Genomic DNA, 15,905 nt, shown 5'->3' with positions numbered 1-15,905 from the left:
ATCAGAGCAGTTCTGTCCTAGGGAGTCTACAAGCCGTGTCTAGTAGGGTCTTGTTTATAGATGTGTTGTGCACCACATTATATAAGCAAGGAACTACAGGGCATTTAGGAGTTGGTTACACTTCTTTGAAATCTAAATCGTGCTATAGAACTGAGTTATAGGAAATTTGAATTAAACTTATGTGTTGGTGTTTGCATGCACAGATGACGGTGACTAGGAAGACTACGGCTAGCCAGAGGAGAGATACAGTAGTAGGTGAGGGGACCAACATGGTACCCCCAGTAGATGGGGCCCAGTCTGAAGCTCAAGGGGAGACCCCTACTCAGCCATTACCGGCTCCTCCACCAACTACGGAGATTCCTAGGGAAACCGCACATCCAGTTCCCCCTCCACTTCCATCAGATCAGGACTTAAGGAGTGCGGTGCATTTGTTAACACAGTTGGTAGCTACCCAGCAACATGCTAGGGCATCAGCTAGTGCAGGAACTTCTGAGGGGTCTGGGAGTTCAAGGGTCCGAGAGTTTATTGCTTTGAGTCCCCCAGAGTTCACGGGGACAGATCAGAGGGAGGACCCGCAGGATTTCATAGATCAGCTTCACAGGATCTTTCGTGTTATGCATGCCACGGAGAAAGAGGCAGTTGAGCTAGCAGCTTTTCGACTCCGAGATATAGCCATCCTTTGGTATGAGGGATGGGAGAGGTCCAGGGGACGTGATACACCTCCAGCTATTTGGGAGAATTTTTCAGATGCTTTCCTTGACCAGTACTTACCGCGGGAGATCCGACAGGCTCGAGTCGATCAGTTTCTAGCCCTCAAGCAGGGTAATATGAGTGTTCGAGAGTATAGTCTCCATTTTGACTCATTGGCCAGATATGCACCATCCATAGTTTCTACTATGCGGGACAGGATTCACAGGTTTATAGCAGGGTTAGCCCCAGAGTTAACCGAGGCATGTGCCACCGCTGCATTGCAGGATAGTCTGGATATCTCTCGGATTCAGGCATTCGCCCAGAATATAGAAAGGGGTAGGCGTCGGCAGTAGGGTACAGAGAGGGCTGAGCAAGGGCAACGTAAGAGGATGAGATTTCCCAGGTCTCAGGAGCAATCTCAGGGTAGTTATAGGACCCAGTACTTCGGACGGCCACCTAGGCCTCCGCCACCTCAGTTACAGGGTTACGGGTATGACCGCTATACTAAGTCAGGACCAGGTGAGAGCTCACGGGCGTCGGGTTTGCAGCGACAACGAGGTTCTGCGCAGACATGGTCATTTCCTCCGCGGTGTGACATCTGTGGTAGAGGACACTTGGGTCAATGCCGAGCAGGTTCTGATGCTTGTTATACATGTGGGCGTCCTGGGCATATGATGCGAGATTGCCCAAATAGAGATTCTGGGGGAATGGCACAACCAGCGAGTTCAGCAACAGGATCGTCTATGTCCGTGCATCCTTCAAGGCGTGAGTCTCAGTCTTCGGCTGGTAGAGGTCGAGGCAGAGGTAGAGGTTCCAGTTCAAGTGGTAATCAGAACCGTATCTATGCTTTAGCGGGTCGACAGGACCAGGAGTCTTCACCAGACGTTGTGACAGGTATATTAACCATTTGCTCTCACGATGCTTATGCTTTGATAGACCCAGGATCTACTTTATCGTATATTACCCCATTTGTCGCGAGGAAGTTTGGTATAGTGCCTGAAATACTAAGTGATCCTTTTGCGGTATCTACACCGATCGGAGAATCGATTATTGCTAGACGGGTTTACCGAGGTTGTACGGTGACAATTTGTAGTCGTCAGACCTCAGCTGACCTAGTTGAGCTAGAGATGATGGACTTTGATGCTATCATGGGCATGGACTGGTTGGCAGCTTGCTATGCCACAGTTGATTGCCGAGCAAATGTAGCCAAATTTCATTTTCCGGGTGAGCCAGTCCTTGAATGGGTAGGTAATACACCAACACCCAGAGGTAGGTTTATTTCCTATCTGAAGGCGAGGAAAATGATCGCAAAAGGGTGCATTTATCATATTGTGCGAGTTAGAGATGCAGATGCTGAGATACCTACACTTCAGTCTATTCCCATAGTCAAAGAGTATGCAGATGTGTTTCCAGATGAGCTTCCAGGTATTCCTCCAGAGCGAGAGATTGATTTTAGCATCGATTTGCATCCAGGAACTCAACCAATATCCGTCCCTCCGTATAGAATGGCACCTGCCGAATTGAAGGAGTTGAAGGAGCAGTTAAAAGATTTGCTGGAGAAAGGTTACATTAGGCCCAGTACCTCACCTTGGGGTGCACCGGTACTATTTGTGCGGAAGAAAGACGGCTCGCTGAGGATGTGTATCGATTATAGGCAGTTGAACAAGGTAACTATTAAGAATAAGTATCCACTTCCAAGGATCGATGACTTGTTTGATCGGTTGCAGGGAGCTAGATGCTTTTCCAAGATTGATTTGAGGTCGGGGTACCACCAGGTCAGAGTTCGGGAAAAAGATATTCCGAAGACAGCCTTCAGGACCCGATATGGCCACTTCGAGTTCCTTGTCATGTCCTTCGGGTTGACTAATGCACCCGCTGTATTTATGGACTTGATGAATAGCCTATTCCGGCCATTTTTAGATCTGTTCGTGATAGTATTTATTGATGATATTCTGGTTTATTCCCGTTCAGAGGATGAGCATGCGGACCACCTGCGAGCGGTACTCCAAACCCTCCGTGATCGTAAGTTGTATGCTAAATTTTCTAAATGTGAGTTCTGGTTGAAGTCTGTAGCATTCTTGGGGCATATTGTATCAGATGAAGGGATAAAGGTGGACACTCAGAAGATTGAGGCCGTGAAATCTTGGCCTAGACCTACCACTCCGACAGAGGTTCGTAGCTTTCTAGGCTTAGTAGGATACTATCGGAGGTTCGTAGAGGGTTTTTCTTCCCTTTCGGCACCATTGACGAAGTTGACACAGAAAGAAACTAAGTTTCAATGGACAGAGGCTTGTGAGCGGAGTTTCCAAGAGCTTAAGAACAAGTTGACCTCAGCTCCAGTTCTAACACTTCCAAAGGGTCTAGAGGGTTATGCCGTGTATTGTGATGCATCAGGTATCGGGTTAGGATGTGTCCTGATGCAACATGGGAAGGTAATTTCATATGCTTCAAGGCAGTTGAGGAAGCACGAGAGGAATTATCCGACCCACGACCTCGAGTTAGCTGCGGTTGTCCATGCACTTAAGATATGGCAGCATTATTTATATGGTGTTCATGTTGATATATTTACTGATCATAAAAGCCTACAATATATTTTCAAGCAGAAAGAGTTGAATTTGCGACAGAGGCAATGGCTTGAGTTATTGAAAGATTACGATGTTAACATTCTCTACCATCCAGGGAAAGCTAATGTTGTAGCAGATGGCTTAAGTCGCCGATCTATGGGTAGCTTAGCACATGTAGAGCCCGAGAAAAGACAATTAGCTAGAGAGATTCATCAATTGGCTTTGTTGGGGGTCCGGTTAGTAGATTCTGAGGATGGTGGAGTTGTAATCCAAAACACTGCAAAATCATCCCTCATAGCTGAAGTCAAGGAAAGGCAGTACGAGGACCCAGAGTTGGTCGAGTTGAGAGAGCGAGTTCCACAGTAGAAGAAGCCATTGTTAGAGCTCAAGGGAGATGGGGTTCTCAGATACAAGGGTCGTTTGTGTGTTCCAGATGTAGCAGGGCTACGAGACAGGATTATGTCAGAGGCACATTATTCATGGTATTCCATCCACCCTGGATCGACGAAGATGTATCATGACATTAAGGATATGTACTGGTGGAATGATATGAAGAAGAACATTGCTGAGTTTGTCGCCCAATGTACTAGTTGCCAGCAAGTGAAGGTAGAACACCAGAAGCCCGGAGGGCTAATGCAGACTATAGAGATCCCGACATGGAAATGGGAGGCGATAAACATGGACTTTATCATGGGTTTACCTCGTTCTAATCGTAAGTTCGATTCCATATGGGTGATAGTCGATAGGCTCACGAAATCAGCTCACTTCCTACCGGTCAGATCTGCATATACAACAGAAGATTATGCAAAGTTATATATTAAGGAGATAGTGCGGCTACACGGAGTACCAGTTTCTATTATATCTGACCGTGGGGCTCAGTTTACAGCACATTTTATGGAGGTCATTTCAGAGAGGTCTAGGGACTCAGGTGAATCTCAGCACAGCTTTTCATCCACAGACTGATGGACAAGCCGAGCGCACAATTCAGACGCTCGAGGATATGTTACGAGTATGTGTGTTGGATTTTAAAAGAAGTTGGGATGAACATCTACCTCTTATCGAGTTTGCATATAATAACAGTTACCACTCCAGTATCCAGATGGCTCCGTACGAGGCTTTGTATGGGCGTAAGTGCAGATCTCCTATAGGGTGGTTTGATGTTGGAGAATCTGGGTTACATGGGCCAGACCTGGTTCAGCAGGCCATAGAGAAAGTAAAGGTTATCCGGGAGCGACTGTTGACAGCTCAGAGTCGTCAGAAGTCATATTCTGACGTGCGGCGACGAGACTTAGAGTTCAGGATTAATGACTGGGTATTCTTAAAGGTATCACCTATGAAGGGCGTGATGAGGTTTGGCAAGAAAGGAAAGCTTAGCCCACGGTATATTGGGCCTTATAGGATCATTCGGAGAGTGGGCCAACTAGCTTATGAGTTAGAGTTGCCCTCAGAATTGGAGTCTGTCCATCCGGTTTTTCACGTATCTATGCTACGGAAGTGCATTGGTGATCCTACCCGAGTGGTGCCCACGGATGATGTACAGATTACAGAGGACTTGTCATACGAGGAAATTCCAGTTGCCATCCTAGACCGACAAATCCGCAATCTACGAAATAAGGAGGTAGCTTCCGTAAAGATTTTATGGAGGAGCAAGAATGTAGAAGAGATGACGTGGGAATCGGAGGAAGAAATGAAGTCTAAATACCCCCACCTATTTCAAAATGAAGATATGGTTCGAGATGGGACGCTACAACATAGCTCTATGTAGGCTAGCAGGTCATCAGGTAAGCTTTTATTTTTCAATTTCAATATTTATGATTTACGGTCGGTGAGGCGAATTGCTGCTATTTATAAAGATTGGCCATGTGTGGCATGCATAGTATGTTTCTGGCTACGTGCAGGTTGGTTTTAACCTAGTGTACGAAGGATACTCTGGAAAAAGTTTCCAAAGTCTCGAAGAGTAAACATTCGAGGACGAATGTTCCCAAGGGGGAGTGATGTTACACCCTATATTTTCGTATGTAAAAATGCGTCGTAAGCAAACTAATGTAGGACAAAAAAATGAGATAATATTTAAAAGTATATAAAGTAAGTTAATCATGTTACCTCTGAGGTTACAAATATTGAAGATCATGAACAACAAGTATAAAGAGGGTTGGACAGTTCAGAAGCTAAAGCAATTAAATAAAACAATGTTTCATCGAAAGTCGACAAGTTGGGAATGTTATAACATGTACCTTTGGGGTGAGACTAGGGTGATTAACATGATAAAGAGATTATGTTATGATTTATATTAGTCGTATTACATCCGTGTGTTATGTTTTTAAGTCAAGCGAGTTGTGGAACAAAAGTCGATGAAAGTCATCACAAGTTACATTCATAAGTTTTACTGAAACTTTGGGTCAAATGTAACTGCAATTTTCTCCCAATATACTTAGAGTTATGGTGTGTTCCACCCGTCAAATTAAAGATCTATGAGTCTATTTTATAACGCATTAAACCATTTGTCAATACGACATCGGAGTAGAGAGATATGTGCATTTTTGCGATACTGCGCAAGCTGCTAGGTGACAAGTAGGTGTGTCACCTACTTGCTTAAATGAAAACCCAAAAATGGGCCATTTCGGGTCGTCCAAAGAGGCCTTTTAAGGGCCTATTTTCTTCATATATTAGACTTAAAATAGAGCATAATAACCAGACATAAGCTCTGCAAAGAATCCTCCCAAAAATTTCCCACAAACCCTAATTGATTTTCTCTCCCTTTCAAGTTCCAATTGGAGGTAAAACTTAGAGTTTGATGAACCAAGATAGGAGCTGAGTTATCCAACAAATAAGGTGAGTTTACTGCTCTCTTTCATCCATTTTTTTCTGCTGTAAATTCATGGTAAGTCGTTCTATACTTGTAAGAACTCACGGGACGGTGATCGGAAGCCGTGAGTTCGAGTTATTCACTTGTAGCGGACTGTTTTGTGGACTGTTTTGTGTTGCTGTTGGGCTGCGTGTTTTATTACTATTTTGTGGAGTTTTGGAGGAGGAAGGGGGTTTATAAACACCATATAAATGTAGGGTGGTTGGCTGGTCGTTCGTCATAACATTTTCGGGTCGTTTGACACTACTACGGTGGTCGTTTTGTGTACGAAGAGATTGGGGTGTGTTGGGCTGTTATTGTTGGTGTTATCTTGAAGTTGGAGGAAGGGCATATTATAGGGGAGATGCTGCCCGTTTTAATACAAAATAGGTTTGTCGTTCGTTGTGCGATAGTTGTACCTTTCGTAACTTAACGATAGTATTATTATCATTCTTGTAGATTAAGGTGCGAAGAGGTGAGTTCAACTTGGTGATTGAAAAGATTGTGATAAGGTATGTTAAGGCTAAGCCTTCCTTCATTTTGGCATGATCTCGTAGCTACATGTGTTAGTAATGAGACAAAAGAGAAGTTCATATTCATGAATTTATTCACACTATTCTAGTCTCATAAGTTACAATATTATTCCTTATCGAGACTCTATATTCAATTTTAGTATTGTCTTCTTCCAGTCAAGAGAGCAGCAAGCCTATATATACAGTATTACAGTATTTTCATTACCATCGAGCTATAATCGATGGGCAGGCCCCTATTGGGCAACCTCTGATCAGATGGAAAGTTATATACCGAGCCTACTGTGGCCGAGCGCCTATGAGCGAGCCCAGCGTGGTCGAGATACATAGCCTAGTATGGCCGAGCGCCTAGAAGCGAGCCTACTATGGCAGAGCAGTTATATATACCGAGCCTTATAAGGCCGTACAATTATTTTACTTACTATATTGAAGGAGTTGAGTCAGTATCAGCAGGTAAGTATATCTCCAGATCATCTTTGACTCCCAGTTAATTTCAGTTAACATATTATCAGTTCAGTTTCAGATTTCAGTTATTTTATTGCCTTACATACTCGGTACATTATTTCGTACTGACGTCCCTTTTTGGGGGCGCTGCATTTCATGCGTGCAGGTTCAGACAGACAGACGGGTAGACCTCCTCAGTAGGTGTTTCCCGAGTTCCGCCTGATCGGTAAGCTCCACGTCTTTCGGAGTTGCCAGGACTAGAGTTTTGTGTACATCTTATGTATATCTGTATATATGTTATGGGTAGGTCGGGGCCCTGTTCCGATCACAGTACATCTATCAGTAGAGGCTTGTAGGCATATCCTGTTGGTTAGTGCAGTATGTTGGGTTTGTATAAATTGGTGGTTTGTCAGCTGTAGTAGCTATGACGGCCTTGTCGGCCTAGCTTTATATTGATATTTAGTTAGTGCTAGTTTCCATTCAGTTTTATATTTTGCTTCGCAAATTGTCTTGCAAGGTGGCCCCATGGCCAAAGTATGACATTATGTGTTCAGAGTCCCTTAGTCGCAATTTGGTACGCCAGGTTAGGTGAGGCACGGGGTGCTTGTCTCGCTCCTAGGTTCGGGGCGTGACAATATGACTATTCAAATTAGCAGCATTATCTGTAATAATGGTTTTTGGATTACCGAAACGACAGATGATGTTGGAGTGAACAAAGTCTACTACTGCTTTCTTGGTAACTGCTTTCAATGTAATAGCTTCCACCCATTTGGTGAACTAATCAATTGCAACCAAGATGAATCTGTGCCCATTTGAAGCTTTTGGCTTGATTGGGCCAATGACGTCCATTCCCCATGCAATAAAAGGCCAAGGAGACGACATAGGATACAAATTTGAAGGTGGCGAGTGAATCAAGTCACTGTGAATCTGACACTGGTGGCACTTGCGAACAAAATGAAAGCAATCTCGCTCCATAGTAAGCCAATAATATCCTGCCCGAAGAATTTTCTTTGCTAGAACATATCCATTCATGTGCGGACCATAAACTCCCGGATGCACCTCATTCATAATCATTTCAGCTTCTTTGGCATCCACACATCTCAACAAATTCAAATCTTTAGTTCTTTTGTATAGGATTTCCCCACTCAAAAAGAAACCATTAGAGAGACGCCTAATAGTTCTCTTTTGATTCCTATTAGCATGTTCCGGATATTCTCTTGTTTTCAGAAACTATTTAATATCACGGTACCATGGTTCACCATCTCGTTCTGCTTCAATTGTATTGCAATAACCATATTGATCCCGAATTTGAATTTCTAATGGGTCAATGTGAGTATTACCCGGATATGGAAGCATTGAGGCCAGGGTCGCCAAGGCATCAGCTAATTCATTATGAAACCTAGGAATGTACCTGAACTCGATGGACTTGAACCTTTTGCTAAGATCCTCCACACATTTTCTATATGGAATGAGCTTGATGTCTCGAGTCTCCCAATCACCTTTAACCTGCCGAATAAGCAAATCTGAATCTCCCATCACCAACAGTTCATGCACATTTAGGTTTATTGCCATGTTCAAACCCATGATGCAAGCTTCATATTCTGTAGTGTTATTTGTACAAAAGAAACGAAGTCGCGCCGTGGCAGGGTAATGTTGCCTAGTAGGTGATACAAGAATTGCCCCAATCCCTACGCCTTTGATGTTGACAGCTCCATCAAAGTATAGTTTCCAAATTTGACTGTCATCTTGGACTACTTCTTCAACTAAATTAACCTCTTCATCTGGGAAATATGTGTTCAAAGATTCATACTCATCATCAACCGGGTTTTCTGCCAGATGATCAGCCAAAGCTTGTGCCTTCATGGCAGTGCGAGTGACATAAACAATATCAAACTCTGTGAGCAACATTTTCCACTTTGCCAATCTTCCAGTTGGCATCGGCTTCTGAAAGATGTACTTTAGGGGATCCATTCGGGATATGAGGTAAGTTGTATAGGCCAAAAGATAATGCCTAAGCTTCTGGGCGACCCAGGTTAAGGCGCAACATGTCCTTTCTAAAAGAGTGTATTTGGCCTCATAAGTGGTCAACTTTTTGCTCAAATAATATATTGCTTGTTCCTTTTTGCATATGGAATCATGTTGACCCAGAACACAACCAAAAGAACTATCCATTACTGACAGATATAAAAACAGAAGCCTACCAGGTTCCGGCGGGACCAAGACAGGGGGATTTGAAAAATGTTCCTTGATCTTATTAAAAGCTTCTTGGAACTCATTTGTCCACTTGATAGCGGCGTTCTTTTTCAACAACTTGAAAATGGGCTCACATGTGGTTGTAAGTTGCGCGATGAACCTGCTGATGTAGTTCAACCTCCCAAGTAAACTCATGACTTCTGTTTTGTTCCTCGGGGGAGGAAGCTCTCGAATGGTCTTTATCTTGGAGGGATCTAACTCAATGCCTCTTCGACTAACTATAAAACCCAAAAGCTTCCCAGAAGGAACTCCAAATGCACATTTGGCTGGATTGAGTTTGAGATTGTACCTTCGTAGCCTTTCAAAGAACTTTTTCAAGTCTTGCACATGGTCAGCTTGTGTTCTGGAATTAATTATCACATCATCAACATACACTTCAATCTCTTTGTGCATCATGTCATGGAATATGGTAGTCATGGCCCTCATGTAAGTTGCCCCTACGTTCTTCAAACCAAATGGCATGACTCTATAACAATAAGTTCCCCATGAAGTGGTGAAGGCGGTCTTTTCTGCATCTTCTTCATCCATCAGAATTTGGTGATACCCGGCATAACAATCCACAAAAGATTGGATCTCATGTTTAGCACAATTGTCAACAAGGATATGAATGTTTGGTAAGGGAAAGTTGTCCTTTGGACTTGCTTTGTTTAAATCCCTATAGTCAACACAAACTCTGATTTTTCCATCCTTCTTTGGAACTGGCACAACATTTGCTAACCATGTAGTATATCGGACAACCCTGATCACATTTGCACTTAGTTGCTTCGTGATTTCTTCTTTAATCTTATCACTCATGTCTGTCTTAAACTTCCTTTGTTTTTGTTGGATTGGTGGAAAATTAGGGTATGTGGGAAGCTTATGAACCACTAAATCGGCACTCAAACCCGGCATGTCATCATACGACCAAGCAAATACATCTCTGTACTCGAACAAAACTTGAATTATGCCATCTCTAGTCTTTTGTTCAGTATGAATGCTTATTTTTGTTTCTCTGGTTTCTTCAGGACTTCCCAGGTTAATTGCCTCAGTTTCATTTAAGTTAGGCTTAGGCTTATTCTTAAATTGATCCAATTCCCTTTTTATTTCCTTAAGAGCCTTATCTTCATCATACTCAACTTCTTGATTCATTATTTTGAGATTAGACAACCTTTTAAGATTTGGGCATGAATTCCGCGTGCATGTCATATTTTTAAAACCAGCATTAATGAAACTGAAAATGGTAAGAAATTAACAAAAATTAGGGAAATGAAAAGACATAATTTTACTATAAAATTGGAACTTCATTTCATTGAATTAGAAAGGATAGAAGGGTTAACATCAAAGCAAAGCAATTAAACTAAAATATCTAGATTACAACCCTTAAAATAATCCAAATACAGAAAAAGCAACAAAACAGACTACCAAGACTCCTTCCTGATGGGAAGAGGAGTTGCTTCCCAGTTGTTGAGCGAGGTATCTGGACCAATCAACTGAATAGTTGCACGGCTAGGGCCCTCACCAACTTGAACCATATTGATCTCATAGAACATATCCTTGAGACCCTGGCAAACTTCATCAATGTCATCCTGGGTAGCAGGATTTTGGACTTCTTCAAATTGTGGCTTGAAAAAAGAGTAGGCAATGTGAGGGATTGGTTTGGACAAATTCCAACCATTCTTTTTGCGGGCCTTGGCTCTGTCTATGTCAGCTGATGTTGGTTTAAAGCCCAAGCCAAAGGTATCCTTCTTCGAAAAAGGAGCAATAGGGTTCACAATTCCCTGCAGAGAGGATCCTAATCCTTTTTCCTGGTTCATAGCCATTCCTTAACATCAGCGCCGCTACCATCATAGATGTGGCTGAAAGACGGGGATGCAGAATTGGTTTTCCTTCTTCCACTTGGTCAACCTCAATCACCTCAAAAGCTTGATATATGATGGATTCACACCCTTCCTTGGCCTCGATACATGGAAGGGACAGGTCTTTATAGACGGATGAGTCATCCTCCCCATGAACAACAACTTCTTGCCTGTCATACTCGAATTTGACCATTTGATGTAGGGTGGATGGTACAGCTCTGGCCATATGGATCCACGGCCTTCCTAGAAGAAAATTATAGGAAGTCTCCATATCCAACACTTGAAAGATAATGTTAAAATCAACCGGGCCGATTGTCATGATGAGTTCGATTTCCCCAATAGTGTCTCTTCTTGAACCATCAAAAGCTTTGATGCTAACATTACTACTCCGAATTCTGTTAGTGTCAATGTTCAGCTGTTCTAGAGTAGAAAAAGGGCATACATCTACACTTGAGCCTCCGTCAATCATGACTCATTTTACGTAGTGCCCTTCACATTTCACCATAAGATGCAAAGCTCTATTGTGCCCAGCCCCTTCCTTAGGCAAATCATCATCGCTGAAAGTAATTCTATTTACTTCAAAGAATCTTTCAGCCATTTTTTCTAGCTGATTCACTGTTGTCTTTTCTGAGGCATATGCCTCGTTCATAGTTTTGATCAACACACGACGATGCTCTTCCGAGTGCAAAAGCAGAGATAACAAAGATATCTGAGCAGGGGTTTTCCTTAGTTGGTCAATGATTGAGTAGTCTTGCATTTTCATCTTCTTAAGGAATTCCTCCGCTTTTTTTTCTGGAATGGGTTCTTTCACTGGCAAGTGACTTTCCCTAGCTTGCTTAGCTATTCTCAATTCCTCTGGTGAGTAGTACCTTCCAGAGAGGGTCAAACCCCCAATTTCATCTGTTTCTTCAACTATATCTTTTCCTCTATATGTCATGACAGTCTTGTTATAATTCCAGGGAATAGCTTTTGTGTTTGTCACTGGGACTTGTGCAACAAGTCGGATCACAACTGGCTCTGTTATATTTCTCAAACTATTATTCGGAATGATCTTTTGAATGCCCCCAAGGATGTAAAGTTTTGGCCCACCCAATTGAACCTCAACCTTTTTTGTGCTTCTAGGGATATAGAGAATCATTTTTTCAGAACCTGCCAAGTTCAAACTAGAACTCACACCTTTCACAATCAACGGTGCCAATTGCGGTGGGCTCACTATCAATTTTGGTTCTTTCCCTATGGTTCCAACATCCATCTCTGTCTTGCCAGACTGCTTATAATACCAATCATCATAAATCATCCCAATAAAATGTGTATTATCATGAGCTGGGAGCGGATTGTTTGTGATATTAGGAGTATCCTCATTGTTTGTTACCACAATTGCCTTTGCTTCAATCAAATTTTCAATGGCTTTCTTTAATGTCCAACAATTTTCGGTACTATGACCTTGGGTGTTAGAGTGATACTCACATCTTGCATTGGAGTCAATACCTTTTGAATTTGGATTCACATAACGCGGCATGATAGGTTCAATCAACTTCAACTGCATCAACTTTCGATATAAGCTTGTATACGATTCCCCAATTGGGGTGAATTCTTTCTTTGGCTCATGTTCTTTTACATATTCCTGTCAGGGACGAGGATTATATGGCACCTGAAAATTTGGCCGGAGTTAACGGGAGCCTTGTGGAATCGGTGCCCGCCATTGCTGGTGATTTGGGAGGCCTAGCATAAGCCTGAGCATTAAACACTGTGTATTGTTATGGGGGAACTGAGTACCGGGGACCCTGAGGTGGATAGTAATGTTGAGGAGAATTGGATTGTCCTTGTTGGAATTACACATAAGAAGGAACTATTCCTCTTTGAACTCCCCCGAACCCAGATGCCATCATTGATCCTTCCTCTTTCTTTTTTTGATTTCCGAAACTGCCTGACCTGCTTTGAATTGCTTGAGTGGTCGCCTTAAGGGCTGCCTGACTCACAATTTTGCCCGACTTCATGCCATTCTCAACTATTTTACAAATCTTAGTTGCCTCAGCGAAAGGTTTGCCAATGGCGGCCAACATGTAATGGAGGTAATCAGGATCCTGAGCTTGGAGAAAATAGCCCATCATTTCTGCCTCTTTCATTGGTGGTTTGACCCTACCAGCCTGCTCTCTCCACTTGATTGCATATTCTCTGAAGCTTTCTGTTGGTTTCTTCTTTATGTTGACGAGAGAGGAGCGGTCTGGAACTATATCAATATTGTACTGAAACTGTTGGATAAAATCTTGAGCCATGGCGTTCCAAACATGCCAGTGAGATATGTCTTGATCTATGAACCACTCTGAAGCAATTCTTGTCAAACTTTCCCCAAAATAAGCCATGAGTAATTCTTCTTTGCCTCTTGCTCCCCTTAATTGGTTACAATACCTCTTCAAATGGGCAACGGGATCACCATGCCCATCATACTTGTCAAACTTGGGGGTCTTGAAGCCGGGTGGCAAATGAACATGGGGGAACATGCATAGATCGTTAAACGAAACACTCTTGTGGCCTCCCAAACCCTGTATGTTTCTCATGGTTTGTTCCAGGCTCTTCATTTTTCTGGTCATTTCCTCTTGTTCCATATTCTTGTCGGGCTTTTCGATCTCGATTGGGAACACGTTCTGAGGAGTATGCTTGTATGAATCTGGAATTTTGAAAGCTAGTTCTGGAGAGTAATGTTGGGCATCATGAGCATTCAGTTGTGGATCATTGTTGGACTTTTGAGCAAGAGTCGATTGAGGAACAGTGAAAGTAGGGACAATGGGTACAGTAGGTGCGTCATTTCTGAAGGGTGCAGTTGGAGGATGTGGAATGGAGGTACTGGGGATAGTGGGAAGGTTAATTCTCGGACTAAATCCAGGTTGGTACAATGGGTTACTTGTTATGGAGATGGGCACTTGATTTGCAACTGACACATTATGAAGATTATCTGAAGGCGGCGGTGCATGTCCATTCACCCAGGCTTGGTACATCTCTACCAATTGTTGTTTCAAGACTCTTACTTCTTCAACTAGTCCTGAACCTTGTTCAACCAATTGTCCATGGACATCATTATTATCTGACTCATTCTCACTGTTGTTTGCCATTCTACTTTTTCCTTTTGATCTCGTGTTGTAAGGATGAGTTGCCAGTTTAAACCACAAACCAACCACCTCTGTTTAACTTTATCTTTTAAAATGACAAACAACAAACGTGTTAGAGTTAGGCATTTTGTAGGTATTAACCACACATTATATGTCATGCACCTAATACCATTTTCATTTATAAAATGATCTTGGAAGGCTTCATGCTTCATCCCGGCTTATTGATTTATTTCCTCTTGAATTTAACGCTCTTTTTTTTTCTTTCCTCTTTTTGTTTTTCATTTCTTTTTAGATTAATTATGGCTATGATCGCATCCGATGATGATTGTCTACGTATCATGACGCCGCATGAATCAGACCATTACGTAGTTCAGGGGAGAAATAATAACAATTTTGATTTTTTGATTTTTTTTTTAAAATAAAATAAAATAGAACAGACTAAAATATTTTTCATTCATTTTCAACTAATTTTTTTATATATACAATGAGAGAAAAGGAAATATATAGAAACTGAATCTATTGACTCTAAAGACATGAACATGACTGGAATAAAATAAATATTGATAAGAATAAAAGACTCCAAATATAAAATTAAAATGCGACAAACGAAAATAAAACTAAAAGCTAATTGATTGCACTAAAACTTTAGTCTTCAATGGTCTTCTTGCTTAAATTGATATCATCAATGATCTGCATCTCTTGGCCTCCATTCTCCCCCCAAGGTCTCGTACAAATTTTGAAACACCACTGACAACTGTGGGACGAGGGCACGTGCCTGTTGACCAACTTTCTCATTGTTTAGATAGCGATGAGCATCATGAATATATACTGCTTTTTCTGCCAATCGAAGTACTTGCTCTCTATCTTGCCCCATATTCACGTGATAATTCTGCAACCACATCTAGGTAGTGTTGAGGGCGTGCCCCATCTGAGCCTCATGTCCCTCATATTCTTCAATGCGACGGTTTAGCACACCTCTCTCAATCATCCACTGACGCCGCTCTGCCTCGAAATCTGCATGCTGATGACCCCTCTTCTGCCTTATTATTTCTTCTAATTGTGCATGAAGCTGACCCTTTGAGCGTATCCAGTGGGCCCTTTCTCTTTCAAACTGCTCTTTCTGCTGATCAAACTCCAATTGTTGTTGGTGTGCATCCTCTTCAATGATACTCAAGTTTTCTTGCAGCTTATGTATTTTAGCATTTTTGTTCACCTCAACTCTTCTGACTAAACCAATCGTGTTTGCCAGTTCTTCTTCTAAGCGGGCCGCCTCATTTTTAGCATGTTTTAGATCTTTATCCGTAACCCATAAGGCAAGTTGATAATGTTTCTCAATATTTAAACGAATCTGAGCGACTCCAGCTTGCTGCGGGGCTTGTTGTTTGGCTATGGTCATCTGAGCATGCTCCAATTCCTCTTTCAGCCTTTCTATAGTTCTTTGATCATTTCTCCTCCTGTTCGACCCCTCAGGCCTATCTCCAAATGACGAAGGATCATTAAACCAGGTAATATATTCAGGGATCACCTCTCCACGATCTCGGTCTTCTACCATCTCATTCAACTCCGAGACTTTACTTGCATACCAAATTTTTATAATTTCTTTTACGTCATGAGGTTGATCTTTACCAAAATCATAA

Source organism: Nicotiana tabacum, chromosome 4 (assembly GCF_000715075.1).
Source record: "Nicotiana tabacum cultivar K326 chromosome 4, ASM71507v2, whole genome shotgun sequence".
NCBI classification, from domain to species: domain Eukaryota; kingdom Viridiplantae; phylum Streptophyta; class Magnoliopsida; order Solanales; family Solanaceae; genus Nicotiana; species Nicotiana tabacum.
This window is presented reverse-complemented; position numbering follows the sequence as displayed.